Source organism: Microtus oregoni, unplaced genomic scaffold, assembly GCF_018167655.1.
Source record: "Microtus oregoni isolate MIOR12 unplaced genomic scaffold, Mior012 000000F_ref0000247, whole genome shotgun sequence".
NCBI classification, from domain to species: domain Eukaryota; kingdom Metazoa; phylum Chordata; class Mammalia; order Rodentia; family Cricetidae; genus Microtus; species Microtus oregoni.
Window position 1 is genome coordinate 40,852,544 of NW_024543059.1, and position 23,751 is coordinate 40,876,294.

The following is a 23,751-nucleotide window of genomic DNA, read 5'->3' on the forward strand; positions in this document are numbered from 1 at the left end:
AAAATGCATAATCCTTTCAGTAAGTCTAATTAAATGAAAGCTTATGGAAAAGGGATGCTGTTCCAAGAGAGTGTTGTGTACAAACAACTTCATCTGAGATGCTGTCAAAAAATAGTAAACATATAGTTGTGTCATTATGCAGTGGTAAAAAAATGAGCAGAAAGGTTTACTGAAGGGGTCTTGTTTCCAAAAGCAGTGTGTCAGAAATACTGCTGTGAGCTATCTGGAATGTAATTTTTGTGTTTTAATGAGTAGTATCATTGAACAAAGTAACTTTAGGCAAATTACCTTATTTTCTTTATTTTCAGTTTCTTTTTGTGTCTTAGTTCTATTCTTCTTAGCTGTCACAAGTACACTGAGAGAATATAATATTTGTTAATTTTGAGTAAACAAGATAATACTTTTCTAATGTGTAAGGAAAAGAAGAAAAAATTGAAACAATGTTGAAGACAATTTCAAGGGGGATGCAAGATGCAGTTTATAAACGGTTCCTGCCTCCATGGTGCAGCGGCGGCGCAGTGTGTGTGCATGTCTGTCATCAGACGCTTAGTGTGATGTATCTTATTTTGATTCCTATGGAACTATAGTTCTATTGTTTAGGGTTTCCTTTTCAAGTTTTTATTAACAGATGTTGATTGTGCATCCTGCTGGTTTCACTATGACATTTTCTTATTTTATATCACTCTTTAAACTACTGTGTACGAAACCAACCCGAGCTCCAGCTCTTTTTTAAATTACAGCTCTGTGATGCTGTCAGTTAATCCAGTGCCTTCCAGCACTTTCTTACCATGAGTACCACCTGACTGCCATTAGATTGTATCCTGCCTGAATGTGCTGTCTGCTTCCCTACAAGATCTTCCTGGACACATTCCTCAAAGGCCATCCAGGAGACCATGGCTCTGGGCTGCATGGTGACTGGAGCATTTTCTTTCCCCATTTCTCTCTCAGTTGGAAGGCTGCAGATTCTAAGGGATTTGTACCATCCCCTGGCTAGGATGCATATGAGCAAGAACATAACAGACACACTCCAAGTCTAGTTCCTGATGACCTTGCTTTGCATGGAAAGTGCTTCATGCAAAGCTTCATATTAGACAGGTGTCCTTATGCTGGATCTCTACTCTAATGGAATTCACCTCCGTTTAGCAGTGAGAAAGCACATGCTAAAAAGAGGCCAGTTTGTACAGAAATTGTACTTTGAAGCAATCAGCGAAGGGGGAAATGGCATAGCCACTAGGCTTCCTTGGCCGTTCTATCTTGACCAAAGTTCAAGGTCAGCATCACACAGAGGAAAACCCTACTAAGAATACTGTAGAGTTCTTCGTTTTTGTTTGTTTTGGAAGATGACTTTTTAAACTAGAAAGAAAGATCAACAGAGCTGCATTTATGGGACAGTGAGGTATGCGACAGGCTCAGAGCATGGGCCCGGAGTATAGAGACTTTGCCTGTGTACCGGGTTAGCTTGAGAAATCTGTACTATCTGTTAACTGGCTGTGTCTAAATCTTAGTTCTTATCTGTAATATGGAATTGGTAGTAATTGCTTATAATGTAGTAATTAACGGCTTTGGATAAATAACTTATACCTTGTGAACAATGCAGCATTTTCAAAAGATGAAAATCAAAATGATTGCTATCATAGTGGCCATTATTATTCATGAGTATGTTTTTATTTAACAACTGTTTTTTTTTCAGTCCAGCAACATCCCTTCCATACATGAAGGAGAGTTATTAGACGCTTAATGAATGTTTTAGATTAACAGAAGAAAAGTAGTGCTTTGTAAATATCCGTAGTTAGCATCACAGTCACTGTGAACACATCATAGACTACCGCCTCAGTCTTCACTGTAAAGCACAGACAACGTGGGACGTGTGAAGGTCGAGTTTTACAGCTCTTTGTTTGAAAACCTCTATTTCTATAGTAAAACTATTAAGCAAAAAGTAACAAAGTAAAAATTTTCTTGCAAATTTACAAGAACTGAAGTCAGATTTTATAAAATTTGGATTTTCTTAACCCAAGTCTTTTTAGGTAAATATAGTGCAAAAATTTGACTGTGGCTGTGATAAGCTTGCTTTAGTACACAAACCTAGCTTTGGTGTTTTGAAGAAAAGATTAGGATGTGGTGCCGCTTCACTTCTGCTGCTTGAGCACCCAAGCTCATTTGAGTTCATTTGGCATAATAGCTCTTGGCTGAATTTTCTTTTGTGTCTTTGGAAAAATATATGTATTTTATAATGATTTCTTAAGTCACCATAGCATGCACCCTGCCTATGAACAATGCAGCATTTTCAAAAGATCAAAATCAAAATGGTTACTATCACAGTGGTCATTATTATTCATAGGTATGTTTTTGTCAAACTTTCTTTAACCAGGCTTTTCTCCATAGTGAAGATGGATGCCTAGGAGAGCTGGGGCATGCTAGTGCGCATCTTACCATCCCCCACGTGGAAAGTGGAAGCAGTAGGATGAGAAGGTCACAGTCATCCTTACTGTATATCGAGTTCAAGGCCAGCCTGGGCTACGTGAGACTGTTTCTTAGAGATGGGGAGAGATGGACAGAGAGAAGAGGAGAGAGAGGAGAGAGACAGAGCTTAATTGCTTAAGATTGTATAACATTTTGTTGCTATTCCAAATATTAATTAATTAATATTTTATTAATTGAAAATGAATTTACTAAAGCCTGTGAGTTAGGACTACATTAAATATTTCCCAGAGAGAAAAAGACCCTTTCAGTTGCACATATCTAACAATTTTGCTGCAGCATTGTGTCTATTCTGTGTTTGTCTCTGTGTATGTCCTGTGTGCATGTGTGAGTCTCTGTATATGTGTGAGTCTGGGTGTGTAAGTGTTTATATGTACTCTGCACACATGCATGTATTTGTGTGCATATGTGTTTGTGGTTATGTGTCTGTGTATGAGAGTATGTGCATCTACATGTGTGTCAGTGTTTGTGTGTGTCTGTGGGTTTCTGTCTTGCATGTCTGTATGTATGTATATATATATACATGTTTGTGTGTGTTTGTATCAGTCTGTGTATATTTGCATGTTATGTGTGCCTATGTATACTGTACATATGTCTGTTTGTGTACATTACTGTGTGTTTGTATATGCTGTCTATATGTGTTTTATGTCTGTGTATATTTTGTTTTTATATTCATGCATATGTGAGTATATGTATATTGGTGCATGTATGTATAATGTAAATGTCAATGTGTATGTGTGTATGTGTATGCATAATGTATATGTCAATGTGTGCATGTATGTATCTGTGTATTTGTGTGTCCGTGCATTGTATATATGTGTATGTGTGTGATGGCTATGCCGTATTTCATACTGAATTTAGGAACAATGACAATAACAATAGACGAGCTTATCAGCTTTTCCTCTGAATTAGTTAAAGACATCATATCCATGAAGGCCTTAATGATTTCTTCTAGTAGTTTTAATTTCATCTTCTCATTTTCCAAGCATTACTTTTACTTTTCTTTATTGATGGTTCATTTGGAATTTTATAGCTGGGCAAACATATTTTAGCAAGTGTGCGAAATCTGCTATATTCATGGTTTTCTGTATTAAGAATTATTTAATGCTCTCAATGCTGAAATCAAGTTTGGTTTATGATAGGCAATTTATAGAACATCTTTCAGCTGTATACTGAGAATTTTTCATGGCTGCTTTCATTTGGTGAGACACTCCACTTATGAAGAAATTGGATTCAATTTGTTCAATTCAATATGTTCAGTTTAGAACCAGCTTCTCTAGGGTGTTAAAAGTTTTACCTTTGCTTTATAGGTGACTTCCTTACATAGTGTGGTTGCAGCAGAGATAATAGAATCATATGGTAAATATATGAAATATCTGAGCCAAGACTATGACAGTTTAATGAAAACTTTAATTAGTATGTGTATCAAAACATGACAAAATTTACTACTAATATCAGCCTGAACATGATAGGATTTGAGGTTCTTGAATGATGAAAAGAATCTAAACCTAATCTTTCTACTAGCCTATATTTCCGATCTTGGTTTTGCTTGTGTATATGTGTGCAATGTCAATAGTGTGTATTAGCATGGTCACATGTGTGGACATTCATCCCTGTCTTCTTTGATGGTTTTCTACCTTGTGTGTTGACAAAGCTGTGTTTCTCACTTGGTTTCAGAGCTTACCTCAATTTAGCTAGTGTAGCAAGCCAGCTTGACCCAGGACATAAGACTTCCAGGATCTGGGATTACAGGTGTACTATAGTGCCTACCTGGATTTACATTGATGCCGCCGCTCAAAGTCAGATCCTCATGCTAGTTCTGAGTTTTGCGCACTGAGCCATTTTTCAGTCCCTCTAATGTTTCTGCTAGGATGAAACTAGTAGGATGACAAGCGCATGTTTTGTTGATTAGATTGTATGCTTTCTGACTTCAGGTCATATCCAGTAAAGACTTTGATCCTTGTACATCCTGGTCCAGACAGTCTTTCCTTGTGTGTTTCCTGAGCTCCTTCCCACCTGTTATTCTTTCTGCGGGGTTGGAGGGTGGAGACGAAACACGAGACACGCGGCGGTGTGGGGTTAGGAAGGAGACACAGACACGCGGCGGTCCCATGTGGGTGCACTTTAATGAAGGGGGGGTAACAACAGGTAAGGGACGGGTGTGAAGAGACGAAAGGGAAGGGAGGGAGAGAGGGGGGGAGGCTTGAGGCGACCCTCGTTTTTAACGGGGAATGCAGGGGTGTCTGGGAGAAATGTCCTGCGCATGATCGGCTTCTCATCGTGCTGGTATCCGTAGTCCAGGGGAATGCTGGGAGCTGTAGTCTCCAAAAGGAACAACATTTCACCCTTTTGGTTTTATTAAAAAAAAATGAGGGGGGTCTTAAAGGGTAGGGAATGGGGGCATAGCCCGGTCTCTCATGACTGCTTCCTGCTGGCTTTGGGTGTCCAGGGATCCAGGGAGTGTCTGATTATTCTGACGATGTCCTGTTGGTTATGTCCTGTTCACTGGCGTTTTGAGGTGGCTGATTGAAGAAATCACATCTGTCTGGCTCCTCCTAAGTAGCTGGGTCATAGTTAAGATGCTGGAAGACAAAGGTTGCATTAGTAGAGAAAAAAATTAAAGGGGAGAGGAGGTTTGGGAGGAGGTTTGGAAAATTAAAGGGGAGATTTGGGTGGGGGAGTTTTAGGAGGTCTGAGGTTAAGAATGATAAAAATTTAAATGATACTTATTCCGTTAATGGTCCACTTGTGTTTGATTTGTTTAGGTGGGTCGGGCTGGCATCCTGGAGCTTAAAGAAAGTGTCTTAAAAGAAATAGATTTTAACCGTATATTCCTTAACATTTCAGGGGTCACTGCTGCAGTCAGTGACTGACCTGTTATGTCAAGGAACTTTGTTAAGAATCTGCTTACCACCTGAGCCTTTGACTCCGTATTTGACAATGATATCTGTAACGACAGCTGGATGGTTATTTAGGAATTTAAAGAAGGGAGGGTGTGTTAACACAGGAGGATTAAGTGACGGATGGGACCACTGTTTTCCTTAGACTGGAGTAGAAGGGGCTGAACCTGGTGTCCTTTGGAACTTAAGAGAACAAGGTCCTGTCTGAGTTACCATGTATGAAGGATTATCTTGAGCCGTGGAGATGAACGGTTTAAGATATGACAGGTGAATCCAATGAGGAATTCCTTCAAGCTTGGCAGCCGTGGGAGTTAGAAGAATTACTCTGAGGGGACCCTGCCATTTAGGGGAAAGGGGTGAGGGACGTTGGCCTGGAGGTGAGAATAATACCTTATCTCCTATTTTAACCGGCGGTGGACATGTGTTAGCACATGGTTGGGGTAATGAGTGATCTGTGAAGTCCCACAGTAGCGAATGTAAGTGGAAAAGGAGGGGAGTGAGCAGGTGATCAGGAAGGGGAGAGGTTCCCGATGAGAGGCCGGGGGTTAAAACCGGCTGCCCATACATGAGTTCGAAGGGTGAAATGAAAAGGGGGCCCTTTGGGAGAGCCCGAAGCCTGAGAAGAGCCAGAGGCAGAAGTCTTACCCAGTCGAGGTGGAGTTCCTGTGACATCTTAACGAAAGCTTCCTTTAAAGAGTGGTTAGTCCATTCTACCTTACCTGAAGACTGAGGGTGGTACGGTATGTGGAAATTCCAGGGGATTACAAGTGCCCTAGACAGATTTTGAGAAATCTGGGAAGTAAACTCTGGGCCGTTATCTTTTGGCAGATCTGACAGGGGGCCACGGTGGCTTTTAGGAACCTGATATCCTTAGGTGTGGGTGTTTTAAGTGAATAACAATGGGAGAATGGTGATTAGTGAAGGCAGGAGCCTAGAGGGGCTTTGGAAGATCTAGGGGGCATAGGGCGGGAAGGGGATGAGTCCGAAGAAGCTTCCAGCTGCCTTTGCAACCTGCGGCGAAAGCCTCCAGCTGCTTGCACAACCTGCTGTGGGAAAAATGGGGTGAAGCTGAATCGGAGGGACTAGGTGAGGCCCTTGTAGATCTGTACCAGGAAGGGGAACGGTTAGGTGACCTGGGCGAATGAGGGACTCTATCGGAGGGGCTAGGCGAAGCCCTTGCAGATCTGGAATGGGACTTTCTTGGGGATCTAGAAAGAGAACAGTTAGGTGACCTAGAAGAATATTTACGTGGGACTCCTGGAGACCTAGAAGTAGAATGTTTAGAGGCGTTAGGTGAGTCCTTCCTGTGCCTAGAAGAGACCTTGGAGGAAAGAGGGATGGGTGAGCTGTCACTGTTGCTCGACTGGGCAGAGCGAGAGGGAGTGGCCCCTCGAGGCTGGGGGGGTGGAGGTTTGTCCGCGGTACCCATGGCAGGAGCAGAAGGTTCCTGGAGGGACGGCATTGATAAGAACATGTGTTCAGGTGGACAGTGAGAAGCAGCAGAGGGGTCAATCTTAATGGCCATGTAAAAAAAAATGCCATAATGTACATCATTTCCTTCCATTTAGTGGAGTGGTGACAGAAATTAGCTAATTCCCGTAAAATATCGGGGTCAAATGAACCTTGAGAAGGCCACCTGAAGTTACCCTGTAAATTGTATTTTGGCCAAGTTTTAGAGCAAAGACGGATTAGTGTAGATAACTTTACGGAGGGAATCAGGGCATGAGGTTTCAGAGCTTCTAGCAGCTGCCCCAGGGGAGAGGACGGGGGAACCGTTTTAGAAGGCTTAGCGCCCATGGCTAGAACCGTGGAAATCCTCAGGAGGCACCCCGAGATGCCACAAACAAAGCAGCTCTAATTACAGGCGTCCGAGTAATTAGAGGGCCGTGTTATAGCCTAACTGACCCGAACCTAGCTTCCAACGGGAAACAATCCCGGCTAGGAGGAGGCAGTTTAGCCTTTGAGGCTGACCGTCGCAGCCGAGAGGTGCTCCCACCGTAGCGAGCCCATAAAGAAGACAGAAAAAAAAGATCAGAAAAAAGAGGGGTAAGAACTGAAAGCACCGAACTTCCAGGCGCGGATGGAAACAGGCTTAGCCGAGGGCGGAAGGCCGGGGAGCGGGGGGAGGGAGGAGGAGTCGGCATTCGTACCCAGGACGTGCCAAAGAGAGCCGGGAGCCAGGAAAAATGTCCTGCGCATGATCCGCTTCTCATCGGGCTGGTATCCGTAGTCCAGGGGAATGCTGGGAACTGGAGTCTCCAAAAGGAACAACACCACCAGTCACAACTTTACTTATTTGTGCATAAGACTGATTATGGGGTGTCGTCATGGAGCAAGATATTCAAAGGGTTCATTCTCCTTTGCTCCCAACATTTTTTCCCACTTATCTCATTTCTTTTGAGAGTTGTTGCCTCAGACATGGGTGTTTTTCTGACTTCAGAGGATCCCAGGTGGTTAGATCAATTTGAAGCATGTGTTAAGAGGGAGGGGTGAAGTTCTTTTACCTAATAGAAGGCTGCAGTAAGTAGAGTCTTGTTTTGAGAACTCTGACAAGAAGATATGTGTAATCTTAGTTGCTAGTGCAGCTAGGTTGAAGAGAACTTGACTACTATGTGTGAACCCTTAGATCTGACTGCTCCAGCAACACACACACACACACACACACACACAAAACAACCCCCAAAATAGGTAAAACAACTTTAAGCTTAAAAAAATGTTTTTCAAAATATGATATACTAGGACTAAACAGATTGAAAATGAACCATGATGATCTGGAAGGAATATGAGTGAAAATAAGTGTAAAACAATTATGTGGGGTAAGAAAAAGAGAAAATAATAGAGTAGAAAAGTTAGTGATAAACTCTAATTCCTCAAGATTCTCTAAGTAAAAGTATCATAAGTACACTGAAGTCAATAATTTCCAGTAAATTAAAATTCTCTCTTTCTGATTTCTTAATTTTTGACCATGGTCATCCAGGCAGCTGCTGGTTGGATTGATGCTTTTCTTACCAGGAGTATTTCCATCCCGACTGTCTTACAGAGAGATGCCGAGGTGGAACTCAGAGCCAAGGAGCTCATGGTTCTGTGCTGCAGAGAGGGATGAGAATAGTGTGCAAAGGAGTGTGGCGTGTTTAACTCCCGGCTGATTATACAAGGGCTGCACGTGTGCAGATTGAGCTGAAGAAATAGCAGCTAAAGGGAAGTGGCCTGACCTAGATTGTGTGTGTGTGTGTGTGTGGTGTTGACATGTCATGAAGCTCTAAAAGGGGGGTCAGGAGACAGAAGTATATGAATTGTAATGGAGGGGGTAAAAGGGAGGAAACAGAACATGTGACATGAAGGCAGAAGATGGGGCTGTTTGGGAAGAGAAGAGAACCAGCTTGGCACAGGACAGGGTCAGTAAGGACTGACAATTCCAGCATAAAAATTCTTGTATACATATGGAGTTGTGAAATAATTATATGAATATTTCAGTATATATGCCCTTAATGTTTACATTTGATATTAAGTACATATTTACCTACTTAAGCTATGAAGTATGTATAATAAGTCTCCTTAATAGGGGGAATAAGGGCAGATTAGAAAAGTATGTAAGGACACATAAAATACCTTCATGACAGGGCCTGGAGAGATGACTCAGTGGTTAAGAGCACTGGTTGCTCTTCCAGAGGACCTACGTTCAGTTCCTAGCACTCACATAGTGGCTCACAACTGCCTGTAACTCCAGTTCCAGGGGATCTGATACCCCTTCTGACCTCCGAGGGCACAGATATTCATGCAGGCAAAACACCCATATGCATAAGATAAATAATAAATAATTCCTAAAAAATAATATGTCCAAATATGTCATATAGAAAGAGGGCTTTTCAGGGGTTCAAGGTTTCAGTATTCCATGGCAGAAACTCAGCATCCATCAGGGAACAGCTGGAAGGTGAATGTTTGCATGCTGTATTTGAATTCCCATGCAGCTCTTCTCCTGCATGTATTCACGCCCCTCCTAGGGTTCCCACTGGCTCAACTATGATGCCCTGGAATGCATGTGTTTTGTGGAACCATCTTGTTCTTATGCATCTGTAACAAACATTGAGATGTGGAGCAGAAGTTTTATGACACTGGGGTGCTGAGATGCCTGTGGTCTTATTTGTTACCTACCTAGAGGTAGTGTGCGGAATAACATGAGCTCTGTTAAGCATATGCAAATGGGACTCTGGGCTTTCCATTTACAAAAATTAAGAAATGTAAATTTTACATTCTAATAGATGGAAGCCAAGTAACAAACAGGGCATTGGTTGATTTGTGAGTAAAAAAAAAAAAAATCTCATTTTGCTATATGTCCTTTTCTATGATTTAATTCCATTTATCTTTTATGCTGACTCTGAGTGCATCGTGATATGATAGATGCAGGTTTCTTCCCGGCTCATATTATGGGTAGTAGTTTGAATTTGTTACTTCCATGGGTGTGAAATGTTATTTGGTCCTCGTACCACGTAAGAACTATTTCAAGGGTCAGAGAAGAGGCCCCGTGGGTAAGAGCACTGGCTGCTCTTCCAGAGGACTCTGTCCTAGCACCCATGTGATGACTCACAACTGCCTCTAACTCCATTTCTGGAGGTCTAGTGCCCTGTTCTGGTTTTGCAGGCACCACCCAAACATGTGGCACATATTCATACATACAGATCAACATTCATACACATAAAATAATATAAAAAACAAGAACTTATTAATGTGTCAGGAACCTAAGAATTTTGACAGCTAATGGGAATATCTGTTGCTTCTCGCATTCAGAAAAATCTAGCAAAACAACACGTTGCACTGGAAAGTATTCTACTCACGCTGAATGCTTAGGGGAAGAGCTGTCTCTCCTGGTCCTCACAAAGTGTCTTTCTGTCTAGAGGACAGGGAACAGTCTGGGCCTGTTAGATGAGAGCTGGAAAGAAGCTTTGGAATAGAGACTAGAAGTGGTGATGGTGCCTGTTCACTGCTGGATGTAGGCTCCTCAGATGGGTTCTAGCCTAAGGGCTCAGCACGGAGATCAGATCTTCCCTTTGTTGTGGTGTGGTATGGAGCAACTTAGAGCACTGGCTTTTAATTTACACCTAAAGGCCTTTGCTTCTAAAGCACATCTAGGTTCCCAGTGGTCCAGACGTTTTAGCCAGTCGATTGGCCCAATTCTGTGCTGACAGCCCTACCAGAGAGTCATGCACTTCCCTGAATTCTCCCCCTCTGAGATTCTCCAGTTGTATTAAAATTTAAGAAACCTATCTTAGTCAAAGCTCTGTCCCATCCATACGATCCTGTTCTTCGTACCTACAGTGGTTTAATGTGTCCCCTACCGGATCCCCTGCTTGAGTTCTTATCCTCAGCAGGTAGTCCTTCTTCAGGAGGTTTTGGAATCCCAGGATATGGAGGCTCACTGGAGGAAGGGCATCACTGAGAGCAGGCCTTGATGCTCATAGCTTGGACTTACTTCCTATTCCCTCCCTTTCTCCTCCCTGTGGAGACATGTCATCAGCTGCCTCACTCACACACAGGGCAGACAGCCATGCTTTCCCAACCATGAGGGATTTTATCTCTGCATAAACCTTGAGCCAGAGTCAGCCCTCCCCCTAGAGTGCTCCTTGTCAGTCATCTGCGTACAGCACTAGAAAAGCAGCTACTGTGACATTTTCCCACCGAGTGACCTCTAACCCACGCCCAGGTGACACGCGTAGTGTACTGACTGTCACATTACATTTTCCAGATGTTGGCGTTCTTTCTCCACTAGAACACCAACTGCTGGCACTGAGTTTGTGCCAGCTTCCATGCTGCGTGGCTATTAGCTAGTCTAGGGAGGGCCTGTGGGCAGTGCTCTCAGGGCAGCCTGTGGCTCAGTCGTAGTTCACTGCTCTTCTGGTTGTACAACCATTGCTTTTGTTTCCAGACTCTCAGTCTCAGATCTCATTCGTAGGTACAGAAAGACACTCGGTGGCGCTTGAGGGTCTAAGTGTATATTGAGTGTGTGTTCCTCTCTTGCCAGGAATTTTTGAGTCTTGCTGTGAGATGAAATATAATCCATTCCTTACCACATTGCAGTGTTTTGACACCTGTGAGCTTGTCATCTCTGGCCTAAAATGTAGGTTCTTAGATCTGCATCTAGCTAAGACGTTTAAGGACAGGAAACGGCAATATAATGAATGCCCTCTTCTTATCTGGGTCAGGAGAGTGGCAGTAGTGAGCATGCCTCCTAGTACCTTTTTGCTCCCAGAAACTGAGTTCCATGTCTTCCTGTCGGTGTCCTGCTCTCCAGTAGAAATGTTAGGACAATGCTAGTCCCGGTTCCAGGCATGTTCAGCCTGCAGCCAGAATAGCTGTGAAGATGACCTAACACAAAGTCATATTTTTTTCTTATACCTTTTCCATACTTGATCCTGATTGCCCTATAAAATAGTGAGATGGGAATGTGAGAAGGCTGTTTCTTTTTCGGGTCCCAATTAGCCATCTACCCAATCGCCATTTAACAATCAAGGTAAGAGGAGTGTGAGAACACAGCGAGAGCATGAGAACTCCTCTGCTCAGGTCAGCGTGTGACACTGTTGTCTACTCTCTGAGAATGTATCTTATTGGCTAATGGTAGCTGACCAGGGGATATGTAGCCTAGCCAGGCCCCCGTTTTATCAACCATTAGCAATTCAGAATGCTATCAGCTGTCAATATTCAGTAGCTAGGATCCTCTCCCAGAAAAAAAAAAGGGGGAGAAAAGGACTGATATGGGCTGGCAACTACAACGTCTGCCCTAGAAAGCTGCCGATGGACGCAGGTTTACGTGAATCAACTGGGAAAGGACAGCCTCTCAGGAGGTGTTCATTGTTCGCTAGTGTAAATAACTTCCAGTAAAAACATGTGGAATAGAAAACGAAGCAAATTAACACTTCTGAAAACTTAACAATTCAAATCCATTATAAGTTAGAAGACCGTTAAATATGTAGAAGCTCCCAAATGCATGTACAACAGACTTACACACAAACATACGTATGCACGTGTATGTAAAAAAGTGCATGCAGACAGACACACAGGCCAATACAAGCACATGCACTGCCCCACCCCCCCAGAAAAGCATAGACACACACACACACAAATACACAAGCAGGCACGTGAGCACACACATGCACACACTTCTTCTGTGTAACCTCTCAGCATTAGTAGAGTTTGCTCCTTAGCAGGAAATAAATCTACCAAATTTTTCCACAATGACATCATCTCTTCAGCCTCAGGCCCACTTCCTGCCTTAACCACATTCAGGCCCTTTGGCAAGAGAATCCAGTATTTCCATGATATCCGATAGCACTAATTTTAGGCATTGCTTTCAAGGCAGGAGAATGTAGAGTACGGTGTCAAGAAAAATAACTCTCCCCATATGGAAAATGAGAAATTAATTGTTTGAAAATGGGCTGTTTCTAAATGCTTTGGAGATATTCAAGGCATTCGAACAAATCAATAGTGACTTTGCAAGTTATTTTGTAAAAAGAGGAACAGCCAGGTTTTGAAAATGACAGCCTTTTTGCAAGGAGCTGAAAATTAAGGAAAAGAGGTATTTCTTCATTTACAAGTGTCTGGGGATTTCTGGGTAATTTAAAATGTGAGTGCTCATGCTATTTCTGTGTGTGTGGCCCAGGAAAGTCCTCTGCTGCATCACAGAGCCGCCACGGTATTTTCAGATGAGGTAATTTACAGTGCAGTGCTTCCAGCGCTTTCCTGAGTTCTCTGGGGCTGTCGTGTGAATGCGTCCTTTGTTTCAGTCCGCAGTTTGGATGTGCATTCTATATCATGCATGAAACTGTCTGGGATGTGTTTTGTGCTGGCATTATTTCACTGGTCATGTCTAATTTCACACTAGCACAGCCAGCCTGTCTGCTGGATATATTGAAATCATTGCCCCACATTAAAACTAAGTAATAGAGTGATACATTGAAGCGGGTGGGTGACTTCAAGAAAACTGGCTCAGTCCTGACTTCTAATAGAGAATGAAATCCTCCAGGTGTAGAGGAAGAAAAGAACCTTATGCTGGGGATGACTGCAGGAAGTGTGTACTCTGTGTCCCATCGAGTGAGGGATGCCCAAGTCTTCCTTCAGATCCTTCCTGTATCGTGCTTCTGACCGTGGCTGGAGTCCAAATTCTCTTGGGATGTTGTTTTTAAATTCATGAAATAAAACCAGCACAAATAGCACAAGCCAAACCAATTTACTGAAATAGATCCTAGGAGTGGAAACCGTCTTCACAACAATAAAAATAACATGAAACACAACAGAAGCAACAAGCTTGCCTTTAAAAACCTTAATCTACAGTTTTAAAGTTGAGCAGTATGTCATATGTTCAAATGTCAGCTCCTTTGCAAACAAACCCCACATCTTCACTTGACGAGAAGGCACGTTTTTCCTTTTTACACTGGGGAGTAAACTTTCGCTAGAGCTTAGTAAAATAAAGCCAATTCTGCTCATCTCCAGTTGAGGGTTGTCCCAGTGCACACTGGGAGTATGTCCATGGTTCTATCTGATGTGGAGTGCTGCTAGAAATATTATGTCAGACAGAGTTTACAGAATAAATGAGAACAGTTAGAGATTTATATGATGAAATGCAAATTTAGAAATTTTAACTATATCATAAGTATGCAAATATATAAGAATGTGTGAATATATATGTGTATCGTGCATTCATATTTATGCATATTTATATGTATATGCACATGTATGTGAATATGTATGTAAATATACTTATGTGTATATGTATGCATGTGTTTATATATTTAATGTATGTATATATGTATATGTGTATGTGTACATTTGTGTACTTGTGAGTATATATGTGTGTATAAATATATTTACATATATGCCTGTATATAAGTGTATATGTGTATGTGTCAACATAGTGACTGTGCTTCTCCAATATGAAATGAAGCATTCCACACTGATATGATGTCATAGGGGAAAAAGACCCCACATATATCCACAGGTCATAATCGGTCAGCAGGAGCCCTGAAGATAAAGAGTAAAATCGCAATTACAAAGTGCAGTTGGATTTCTTTTTACTCTTTGGGGACCTGATACTGAGCTCTCAAAAGAATACATGGAGACTTATTCTTACTTATGAATGCCCGACGTTAGCTTGCTTATTTTTAGCCAGCTTCTCTAACTTAAATCAACCTGTTCCTCTTCTTGTTTGTTTTGCCTCTGGATGTTTTGCCTTTCTTTATTTTGTATATCTTTTTTCCCCCTTCTTACTCTGTGGCTGGCTATGTGGCTAGACTGCTGGCCCCTGGAGTTCTCCTCTCCTCCTTTTCTTTCGAGCCTAGATTTCTCTTCCTATTTATTCTCTCCGCCTGGCAGCTGCACCTATTTTTCTGCCTAGTCATTGGCCTTTCAGCTCTTTATTAGACCAACCAGGTGCTCTATACAGGCAAAGTTTTACAGAATTTAACAAATTACAGTTTAACAGCTTTATAGAGTTAAACAAATACAACATAAAAAATACAACACATATTTGCAACATTAAACAAATGCTCCACAGCATAAACAAATGCAACACACCTTAAACTAATATTTCATAGCAACAAAGACTATGTATGATATATGGATGCACAACCTATTATACTCAATTCCTCTCAGTATATGAAAACCTCTCATATCTGTGAATATATCCTGAAATCTAAGAAAATCCGAAACAGAACAGCCCTAAGCTTTCTGGGCAATAATATCTTTCTGTTTGTGTATGCATGTGTGTGTGTGTAAATTTGCATCTGATGTGGGTATGTGTGTGTGTGTGTGTGTGTGAGCACATGCGTGCCTGTGTATATGCATGCGTATATGTGTGCAAAGTGCGCATGTGAGGGTGTGTGCACATATGAACATAAATGTGCTTGTGTATGAGCATTCATGCGTAAGTGTGTGCATGTGTGAGTATGTATGCATGTGGGAATGTGTGTGTAGATTGATTAATGGTAAATTATGACTGGGAATTAAATTGTGTGTTCTTCCATATTCTCATGGTTTCCACTTTGAAGGGAAGTCTAAGTTTACTCTCCTCACACTCGGTACCTTGTGCTCTGATACAGTAAACAAATATTTCTCAGCTGGCTATTCCGTCAGATGCTGATCTGACCATCAGGTTATTTAACACTGAAGTCAGCCCATATCACTTCATTGATGAGAATTCTCCAGCGGAGTCCTCATTGCTTAGAGACAAGCCAAAGTCCCAAAGTCTTTACTAACCCTGGAGCCCTTCATGCCCTGATCCCCACCTGCCCACTGGATCATATTCCCGCGACCTCCTCTACTCCCCTCGCTACACCAAGGTGGCCTTCCCCTTTAGTAAATTCATCAGAACATTTTTTTAATGGATCTTCTGTCTTCCTAAGGTTTCACCCCTCAGGGAAATGAGGCTTCCTTCTCACTCTACAGACACTGTCCCTTGGACTAGGTCTTTCCGAATGGGGAACCTGTCCTACACTACCTTTCGAAGATGCTTTGCAGCTGATAAGCATCTAAGTGTTAATTATGTACAAACATTGATAAGTGAACTATTATCAAAATATTGATAAGTGTGATGCAATCTTGTTAGAAATGACACTGACTGTGTGGAGGATGGACTGGAATGAATTGTTCAGGCAAAGGAAGAAATAACAGCCACACTCTGTTAGGTTTTGACAGCAGAACTAGAAGGTAGGTGGCTTCTGCATGATCCTGAGACCAGGTGGGTGTGCAGCAATCTGGAATTGAATTGTATAGTGTGAAAATCAGAGATTAGTCCAGTATTTGGGCCTTGGGGAAACAAATGAATAAAGATGTCTTGGTTTGCAATTGGAAAGGCGGGTGAAGTACAAGACTGATGATAGATCATAGATTACCATGCCCATGCAAAGTGCTCCTGGGCGCCCCAGGGATATGACCTGTGGCTTCCTCTTATATCACAAATTTGCTTACTGATGGAAGAAATGTACAAGCAAATGAGTAAAGGAGTTTTTCTGCTATTTAGTGTTGTTTGTGGAGAGTGCATGAGCCAGCTTTTTGCCCATGACCTGGCGAAGCTGGCAAGCTATTGCACTTCAGAAGGTTAATCTTATGGCAGTGTGCAGAAACCCAACCCACCTAACCCAGATATGGAGGGACATTTTGTAATCTGTACATTTTTCTAATGCCTGAAACATTAACGAGTGTCAGTACTGTGTGCTGGAGTGATACCTCGGTAGTGACAAACAGAAAGCATAAAGGAGTAATCAGAACTGCTAGAACTGATTTTATCTGTGTGTGTGCATGGTGTGTATGTGTTTCTCTCTCTCCCTCTCTGTGTGTGCTCGTGCGTGCAGGGTATGTACGTGTTTCTCTTTGTCTCTGTCTCTCTGTATGTGTGTGTGCAGGGTGTGTACGTGTTTCTCTCTCTCTCCCTCTCTGTGTGTGCTCGTGTGTGCAGGGTATGTACGTGTTTCTCTCTCTCTCCCTCTCTGTGTGTGCTCGTGTGTGCAGGGTATGTACGTGTTTCTCTCTCTCTCTCCCTCTCTGTGTGTGCTCGTGCGTGCATGGTATGTACGTGTTTCTCTCTCTCTCTCCCTCTCTGTGTGTGCTCGTGCGTGCAGGGTATGTACGTGTTTCTCTTTCTCTCTGTCTCTGTCTCTCTGTATGTGTGTGTGCAGGGTATGTACGTGTTTCTCTTTCTCTCTGTTTTTGTCTCTCTGTATGTGTGTGTGCAGGTTATGTACGTGTTTCTCTCTCTCTCTCCCTCTCTGTGTGTGCTCGTGCGTGCAGGGTATGTATGTGTTTCTCTTTCTCTCTGTTTTCGTCTCTCTGTATGTGTGTGCATTTTAGCTATTTAGCTGCAGGCACATCCTGTTTATGTGTCAGTATCTTGTATGCTCTGTTTGGCAGGTTTTAGACCAGGTGCTGGGATAAAGTTCAGAACCATTCTGCATGTATCTCATTTCTCTCAAATCTTATGGTCTGGAGGGAAAGTCAGTGGACTGCAAAAAGCTTGCAGGTGTAATGTGGATTTTTTCTTCAACTGAAAGTAAACGTGAAAGGGTTACATTTTGCATGACACTTGACCTGAGGCCAACATTTAGGTGTGTGGGTGGCTGAGAGAAGGACTGTCAGAGCAGCCTGTAGTGAGGGGCAGCAAGCAGAAAATGAAGGCCTGGGAACAGACCCAGCCTGACTGTGAGAGAGATGGGAGGCAGGGTGGTAGAGAAAACCTTCTCCTAGTGGGAGGGTCCAGGCAAGCTGCGGAAACCTTTTCTGAAAAGGTTTGCTTTTGTACCATGCATGTGCACTAGGGAGTCATTGAAGATTTTAAGCATGAGAAACAATCTGATTTGCCCTTTGAAAACCTCCCTCTGATTAGAGTAGAAATAAGAGATTAATATACAACATAACAGAAGAAGTCAGAAGTGAATTGTAAGTAATTATTATAAACAAAAAAAAAACATTTGTTTTAAAGTTCATTTTTTCTCCTCTATAAGTTAGCTTACTATGGTGATTACAGACTTGATAGTATTAATAATACTTAATCCTTATTATGTATTTTGTAAATGGCCCTGAGTGTAGACATGTACATGGAAAAAATATTATTATTGAAAATAAGTTTTAATATGGAAATTACAATAGTACCCTTCATGCTATCTCGTTTAATCCTCAATACAAATGTTGGACCCCTAGTTTTAAAAAGGTTAAATAGATTAAATATCTGTTCTTGGTTCCATCTAGTTGATTGATGGGCCCATGTGGTATGCGTCCAAAATATTCTGCAAAGCATTAAAATTAGAAAATTAAGGAATACACAGGGGACAACACAGCCTGTGTTGAGTGTGTTTGAGAATTTACTAGCCTCACTAATATGCATTGGCTGCAGAGCACAGCCCCAGAAGAGCTGTGAACTGCTGAGGATGGAATTCTGTTTTGAGTGCTTTGAGATTGGTGCTGAGAAGAGACTTTTACAAAAGCAATAGGATTACTGACTATTAACTCAGAATTTGTTACCAATATTTATAAATGATTGCATCTAAGAGCATGCACAGTGGGAAATGGGAAATTTATTATCTTTTTAAGGGAATTTTATAGCCTATGTCTTTAGTTCTGTATTTGGAAGAATGACAGAAAATAGATGTATATTATTCATGAAAACACTTAAAAACTGCCAATTATTTGCCTTGTTCATCATAATTAATGATTATTTGTTGTGTTGAGAGCCCAGGGACCTGTCACTCAGGTATCCAGACTGTCCTTTTCTGAGTACCTGTCATGCTCTGCCTGTATCTCACACATGCAGTCTCAGTGATCTCCCCATGATGTACAAGTTTTCCAAAGGTAGTGAAAGAAAGAAATGTCTGCTTTTTATAAGTTATTTTTAAAATGCGTTTATCTTTCAATCTGTTCTTGAGAAAAATAGCACTTTATCTTCTAAAACTTACTTGTATTTGGGATGCTTCTGAGTTTCAACCCCTTCTGCATTATGGATAGAGATTGTCAACTTGCAGCCTCACGCTCCTGTTCACATATTCAATTGTTCAGGGGATTTTTACATTAAAATGTCCTGCATTTTCTGATGTCCCTCTAAACTTAGAACCTTACTGGGGCCATAGTATCCTGTGGGTACAGTGAGTACAGGAATGAAAAGGGCTACCCTCCTGGATATTGGGTGAGCCTCCACTTCCTAGGGTCACCCCCTCCTCATAGCACCTCAGAGCCTGCCATTCCCATCTTTTTCTTTATGTATTCACCTCAGCCTCTGCAAGCCCATCAGGAGCTTGTGACCTTGGCTGAGCATCCAATTTTTATAAATTGGCATGAAGACCTTTTGTTTTCTTCCTGGTCAGCGTTTCTAGTTCCATCATGTTGTGTCCTCATTTCCCAGTGTCCAGCTTGCCCAAGTTTGTCCGGTGTTTCTCTGGAATGCACTCACCTCTGGTGCTCTTGCGGTCATTGAGTCTGTATGTGGCTGATTATCAGGAAGATATTCCTCTACTTATGCTTCGACAGCCTCTGCCCAGAGCTAGGTGCGGAACGATAAGGACCCGGAGAGCTGAGTTTAAGCCATGGCTTGCATGTCTGTTTTAATTCTTCCGGTGCCATCTGAGTCTTGACTCCTTAGCAAGAGTGACAAGTAGGAAGAACCTTGGGCATATCTGTTTGTCCAACAGGGAGAGTGACAGCTATCACAGAGCTGGGGTTTGGTAAGGATATTTTGAGCTGAATTAGGTTAAATGTCTACTGAGTTTTTTTAAGTAGCTTCCTCAATGAACTGGATTTTAAGTTCAGAGTTAAACTTCCAGAGCTTTTAAGCTGATTTCTTGATCCATATATAAGCAGTGGGAAGAACAGAAGGATTTTTTTTTAAATATTTTTATTTATTTATTATGTATACAATATTCTTTCTGTGTGTATGCCTGCAGGCCAGAAGAGGGCACCAGATCTCATTACAGAAGGTTGTGAGCCACCATGTGGTTGCCAGGAATTGAACTCAGGGCCTTTGGAAGAGCAGGCAATGCTCTTACCCTCTGAGCCATCTCTCCAGCCCCGAACAGAAGGATTTTTACAGACAGCTCTTGGATAAGGAGTCCCACGTGAGGGCATGGTGTAAACACATTGAAAGAGCAGGACATGGTGGTGCATGCCTTTAGTTCCAACACCTGGGAGACAGAGGCAGACAGGTGTCTGTGAGTTCAAGGCTAACCTGGTCTACATAGTATGTTCCAGGATAGCCAGGTCTACAGAATAGAAATACTCCGCTTCAAAAAATCAAATTGAAAGAATGTATTCTTGCCAATGTATATAAAATTGTTTTCTTTCATTATTATTGTCAGATCTGTCTATCTATCCATCTACCTATCTATATTTATATCTATATATCTCCTGCTGCATCCAAACCAACAAATCAAAACAAAACAAAAAACAATTGTGTTTTTTTCCTTTGGAAAGTATCTTTTGCTTCTTAAGAAACTTAATAACATAAAACATATTATAGAAATAATTATTTTCAGCTTTACTGAGGTATCATTGGCAAAAAGTGCACATATTTGTGACTTATACAGCATGGATGTGTACACACTGAATTTTAAAATCAATATGATGAACATAACCATCATAATCCTTTCTGCAGCAAGAACATGGCAGATCCTTTCTCTGGATGGCTTTCAAATGCACAGCCAATTAGTGAGCATGTCGGCTTATCAGTTCTATTTCTTGTACTTTCTGTTCTTTAAGCCTTGTCTCCCATTCTCACCCTCCCTTCCCTGAAGCCACTAGGGTCCTGTTTTCTACTTTCTGCTTGAAGAGTTCGGCTGCTATGGATAATAAACGTTATAGAAGGTTTTGGTGTAAATTAATATCCTGTGTTAAGCTCATCAAGGTGGTGCCTCTGTTTCCACCGTGATTCTTCACTGACACATTTTCACCAGCACACAAGATCACTAGAGTCCACTCTTCTGGTTGCACATTCAACATATGAATTCTGACAGATATAACGACGGGTGTCCATCAACACGGCACCCTACAGAAGAGTCTCACTGACCTTAGAATCCTAAGATTCTCACCATACCCACTGTTCTAGATTGTTTTTTTTTTAAAAAATAAATTTCATTGGTCCACATGCATGTATCAATGTAAGTGTATACACACGTGCCTGTATGAATGTGTGCACATATGTATGTTTGGGTACTCAAGGGCATCAGATCCCCTGGAACTGGAGTTAGAGATGATTGGAAGCTATCAGATGTCTTCATGATTCATCAGCAGGTACCCTGTCCAGTTTCCCAGATATTTTTATTGTTTCCTAGCCTTGCCTGTTGCAGATTGTGACAGAGCTGAGTAAGTTAGCATGTGCTTCTCCACGGCTTATTTCTGCTAATCACTGGCTGATATTTTGTTGTCCTGCCTTACGACCACTTCATTTCCTACCTCAGCTCCTGAAGCCGATTGGTTGCTTCCTTGTTACTAATTCTGAATGATCTTCTGTAGCCCCAGGGCAGGGCTTCAGCAGACAGGTTACTAACTCACCAACACTCTTTTAGTGCCCACTGCCTATCTCTCTTTTAAGTGTGGAGTTTGACTCTAGATTTGATCTTAATTTCAATCACTTTACGTAATAACGGAGATTTGTTCCAAGTAACTAAAAGGGATCATGTATATATTTAACTCTAATTTTTAATATTTTATTAGTTCTTTAACAATTTTCTTATAATGTGTTTTGATCATATTTACCCAACCCCTCCCTGTTGCTCCCCACAGATCCACCTCCCTATCCTCCAACTTTGTAATTTTTATTTTTTAAATTCATAACTCTTGGATTCCTGTTTGTTCATTACATATACTTCTTGCTGTGGGACCTTACACTGGAGTGTGGTGGGCCTTTTAAGCAATTATCCTCAGGATTTCCTAGGATGAAAGTTATGGCAAGCCAATGCTGTCAGAAAGCTCCATATTTTTTTGTCATCGAGTATTTTTGTGATATCACAACATGATGGCCATAACAGAATTAGCATCAACAGCCAGATCTCTATCATGTGAAATTTGTCTAGGAGAGGAAGTGAAGGTTCCATTTAGTATTACAGCTTTAAGCTTTCAGTTGCTTCTGTATTAAATTGATGTTGAAGTACAAGGTTCTATTACTGAATTTTAAGAAAGATGTAATGGCAAAATAAGTTTTCTCTTTAATTTTAATTTAATTTTTATTTTAAAGAACATATTTCACCTCTGTAAAAATGGTGGTTTTTTTTAGGTTTATTTATTATTTATGTGCGTGTGTAAGTTTGTGTGCACCAAATACATGTAGTGCTCAGGAAGGACATAAGAAGGCATTGGAGTCTCTGGAACTGGAGTTCTAGGTGCCTGGGAACTGTCTGATACAGGTGCTTTGAACCAAACCTGGGTCCTCTCCAAGAGCAATAAACGCTCTTGATCTCTGAGCTGTTACATTTATTTGTTTATTGTGTGTATATAAGCGTGGGTGGGCATATGCTACTATACATGTGAGAAGGTCAGAGAACAACCTTCTCCCATCAGCTGGTCATGTGCAACTTGGGCATCATCACAGCTGGTGGTCAGTGTCTTTACCACCCGAACCGTCTTGCCAGCCCTCATTTTCATTCTTTCTAAAGTGAGATGATGTTTGAATTTACACACTTTGATACTCTAAATGTAAGCAAAAATTTTTTTACTGAGAGAGATTACTTTTCAATAAAGTATACAGGGAATCAGAGAGCAACAGGGATTCAAATGGAAACGTTGTTTCCACTGTGGAAAAAGTGACTTCATTGCCTATATATTTGAACAGCCCACTCCACATACCTTTTGGAAAAGAAACAATATTACTTCTTGGCCAGTACCACGTCATCTTCTGCTTTATGTCTGAAATGTCTACTTGATGTAATCAAGAATAGGAGTCTGCCTTGAGCTTTTGTGAACAAAAGACTTACTAAAACTGCCCGAATTAAAATTTCAGTTAACAATGTAAAGGAAATTGAAGACAGAATTTTCTTAGTTCTTTTGATTGACTTTTCCTTTTAATATGTGGAACAGGTGACAGATGGTATGTAATTCTTTAACCTTTCTTGGCCCAAACTTGGGAAATACCACATGCTGAACTACACTGGGCTCAAGTCAAATCTGATCTATCATGGAATAGTTGAAGCTTACGCATGTGAAACTGGGTGATGTAGTTTGAAATGTGCACAAGCTCAGCTTCTTCATCCCAAAGATGGAGAGGCTGTGGGTTATTCAGTCACTCAGTGCAAGGTGCTGTGCATGGACACTTTAGTAGAGAGCATATGTAAACATAGACCGTGTGCCTCCACTGTGATAGACACTGTAGACTCTGGCTTTCTCCTTCTTAACGCCACCCTGAGTCAGTAGTGAAGCCAGTCCCTCCTGTGCATGGCCACCGTGGGCATCAGAGAAGCAGTGTACTACTGGACAAGATCCTGCCCGCCCCATGTATAGGCTATACATGCTATGCCGTAGAGTTGCGACAATCTTCCCTTTGAAGCTTAAGCACACTGACACTTAGAACAATTCCATTTTTATGCTGTGTGTTCATTCTTCAAGTAAAATCCTTGACCTGTACCACTGAATATCTTTATTATACATGGGAAACATTCTGTTTGGGAAGGGTTAGAATGCATGGAGATATTATTTTCTTTTGAAGAAAAGTAGACAAGTATCGAATACGTTTTATGAAACATTAGATAAAGGCTTTGCTTTTTCATCTAATCTGCTATTCAGTATAATGACCATTATCCTCATGTGCCTATTAGAATTAGCTTATCAAAATTTAAAAATTAATTGATTTCCTTGCCACACTTACAACACTCAAAATCCTATTTAATCACCCAACATCTTCTTCAATTTGATGCATATT

At 41.4% G+C, this 23,751-nt stretch overlaps 1 protein-coding gene across 2 annotated transcripts in view; it reads left to right on the top strand.

Moving 5' to 3' along the window:
- The window catches only part of Gas2 (growth arrest specific 2), a 115,461-nt gene that overhangs the window by 19,596 nt on the left and 72,114 nt on the right, over positions 1–23,751 (top strand). The window lies entirely within an intron of this gene.